Raw genomic sequence first — 3,190 nt, 5'->3', positions numbered from 1 at the left:
CAACTGACAAAGGATTAATCTCCAAAATTTACAAGCAGCTCATGCAGCTCAGTATCAGAAAAACAAACAACCCAATCCAAAAACGGGCAGAAGACCTAAATAAACATTTCTCCAAAGAAGATATACAGATTGCCAGCAAGCACATGAAAGGATGCTCAACATCACTAATCATTAGAGAAATGCAAATCAAAACTACAATGAGGTATCACCTCACTCCTGTTAGAATGGGCATCATCAGAAAATCTACAAACAACAAATGCTGGAGAGGGTGTGGAGAAAAGGGAACCCTCTTGCACTGTTGGTGGGAATGTAAATTGATACAGCCACTATGGAGAATCGTATGGAGGTTCCTTAAAAAACTAAAAATAGAACTACCATATGACACAGCAATCCCACTACTGGGAATATACCCTGAGAAAACCATAATTCAAAAAGGGTCATGTACCACAATGTTCACTGGAGCTCCATTTACAATGGCCAGGACATGGAAGCAACCTAAATGTCCATCGACAGATGAATGGATAAAGAAGATGTGGCGCATATATACACAATGGAATATTACTCAGCCAAAAAAGAAATGAAATTGAGTTATTTGTAGTGAGGTGGATGGACCTAGAGTCTGTCATACAGAGTGAAGCAAGTCAGAAAGAGAAAAACAAATACCGTTTGCTAACACATATATATGGAATCTAAAAAGAAACAAAAAAAATGGTTCAGAAGAACCTAGGGGCAGGACAGGAATAAAGACAGAGACGTAAAGAATGGACTTGAGGACACGGGGAGGAGGAAGGGTAAGCTGGGACAGAGTGAGAGAGTGGCATGGACTTATATATAGTACCAAATGTAAAATAGCTAGTGGGAAGCAGCCGCATAGCACAGGGAGATCAGCTCGGTGCTTTGTGACCACATAGAGGGATGGGATAGGGAGGGTGGGAGGGAGACACAAGAGGGAGGGGATATGGGTATGTATGTATATGTATAGCTGATTCACTTTGTTATAAAGCAGAAACTAAGACACCATTGTAAAGCAATTGCACTCCAATAAAGATGTTAAAAAAAAAAAGATTCCACATATAAGCAAAAAAAAAAAAAAAAAGCAGGCACATGGGATGGGAACTACATGAACAATATGGAATTATTAATGCCACAGACATCTACGTGTGCAGAAGATATTTTGGAAAATGGGGACAGTAATCCCAACAAAACAGGAACTGCCTTCAAGGAACTTAATGCCAACTTGGGGAGACAAAATACGCATGCAGAGTAGCCAGAATGCAAAAGAGAAAAGGACTTATGCTCTAATAAATGTAGTTACCTATAAAGTACCTTAAGAGAAGAATGTTCCAACTGGAAGTTTGAGACAGCGTCTCTGGAGGATGCTGTTCCTGAAGGAACTATGGACCAATGGTTCGGATTCTGACAAGTGAAGGTGAAGAAAGAAGACACTACAGGAAAAGCTGGAGCAAAGGTCTGGAACTGGGGAATGAGGAGGCCACTGAAGAAAGAGGAGCATGCAGTACGGTCTTTGCTTCAAGGACTATGCCATCTTATTTAGGATAAGTCTTAAAAAGATATTAATCTCTGAGGGGCAGAAGAGTAAATTAAGTGAGAATGCAGGCTCTACAGGCAGACTGTCTGGGCGTGTAGGCTCACACTGTTCATTTCTTAGACACATGTCTTTAAACAAGTGACTTAGTCTTTCTGTACCTCATCTGTGGAATGGGGATGATGAAATTACACCAGAGGGCTACAAAGTGCTTAGTAGAGATCTGGGCACAGAATTAGCATTCAATAAAATATCATTATCATCACCATCATTTCATCAGGGATCAAATCAAAAGGTAGGCTTAAATACTAGTTGCTTAGTCTTTCCTCTAACTTGTTGTTGATAACATTAATCTTCCCAATTCAACAATGTTCAAAAACAGTTTATTGAGCTTGTCGATCTTCACCGCCCAGTGGAAATCTCTTCTGTGGTGAGCATACTCTAGACCTATGCTGTCCAGTGTGGTAGCTGCCAACCACATGTGGATACTGAGCACTTGAAATATGGCGCGTGTAACTGAGGAACTTGATTTTTAATCTTACTTAATTTTAATTAATTTAAATTTAAATTCAAAAGCATACTGATTTGGTTATTTGAAAACTTTTACTTTATTTTTTTAACTTGGTGGTTTCCTCTTTATTAATGTGCCTCCTACCTTCCCCCCACAATTTCAGTCCCTTCCATCTACCCCAAGAAAAGAAGGTAGTGAAAAGAAGGGATTGTTGGGGTTCTGAGACCCTTGGGCAGTTAGAAAGGGAACAGAAACCAAAGCAATCACCGGATGTGACAGAGATTGACAATCAAGAAGTCTAAAGCAGAATGGGAAAGGTGGTATAGAAAGGGGAAGAATGGAGAAAGGAGAGGTACTAGAGGCCATCTCCCCCATTAACCCTTGTGTTAAGAGGGGCTGGGGGAGAGTCTCAAACATTAGGAAGTGTAGGTCCTGAAGAAGGGAGGTGGTGTTTGCCCCTCAAGGAGGAGTAGGTCAAGGAAGGAGGGCCCCCTCTCTCTGTGTAGAATGGGACCCCCCCCCCCCCACCTTAGGGACAGCAGCTTCACAGACCGTAGACACTTTCATCACTGGAGGCAACGTGTAGAAAGAAGTCTTCTTCATGGTGTTCCTGGTATAGCTGACCCATCCTGGCACTGGTGGGTGGAATGACACTGTTGACAAAGGAAAACAAGGCATCCTCAGCTCGGAGATGAATTCGCTTCCGGATCAAGAAGTAGAACTGACCAACTGTAAGATCAGAAGACAGCAGGCATTTCCTTTTGTCCAGGTCTCCTATCCGAGCTTTGGGAGCCTTTTCTACTATCACCGGGAACCGGTGCGGGTATTTCTTTCGGAGCTTCTCGCCCTCAGAGCGCCGCTTCTCGAAAGGATGCTTCTCTTTATATACGAACTTCATCCTCCGGGGGAACCGGGCTGAGGGAACCCTGGGGTGGGGGCTGGGACGCGGTGGGCGGGGGGGGGGAGGGGGTGGTGGCAGCGAGGCGCGGGCTGAAAACTTTTATGTTTAGAACAATTTGGGTATGTGTATCTACACTTGTCATTGCATAGTTTACGAAAACTAAGTGTAGATCAAATATTTGCAATGAAAATGTAGCTTCCAAATTGAGATATTCTGTAAATAAAGTACACAC

The 3,190-nt window shown here is 42.7% G+C and overlaps 1 pseudogene; it reads right to left on the bottom strand.

Moving 5' to 3' along the window:
* Window positions 1–2,585: 2,585 nt before the first annotated feature.
* On the bottom strand, window positions 2,586–2,955 carry LOC137777780 (gamma-aminobutyric acid receptor-associated protein pseudogene; annotated as a pseudogene).
* Window positions 2,956–3,190: the final 235 nt, after the last annotated feature.

The sequence above is a fragment of the Eschrichtius robustus genome, chromosome 15 (assembly GCF_028021215.1).
Source record: "Eschrichtius robustus isolate mEscRob2 chromosome 15, mEscRob2.pri, whole genome shotgun sequence".
NCBI classification, from domain to species: Eukaryota; Metazoa; Chordata; class Mammalia; order Artiodactyla; family Eschrichtiidae; genus Eschrichtius; species Eschrichtius robustus.
Note: the sequence above shows the minus strand (reverse complement) of the source record. Positions and strands in the feature narration are given on the sequence as shown.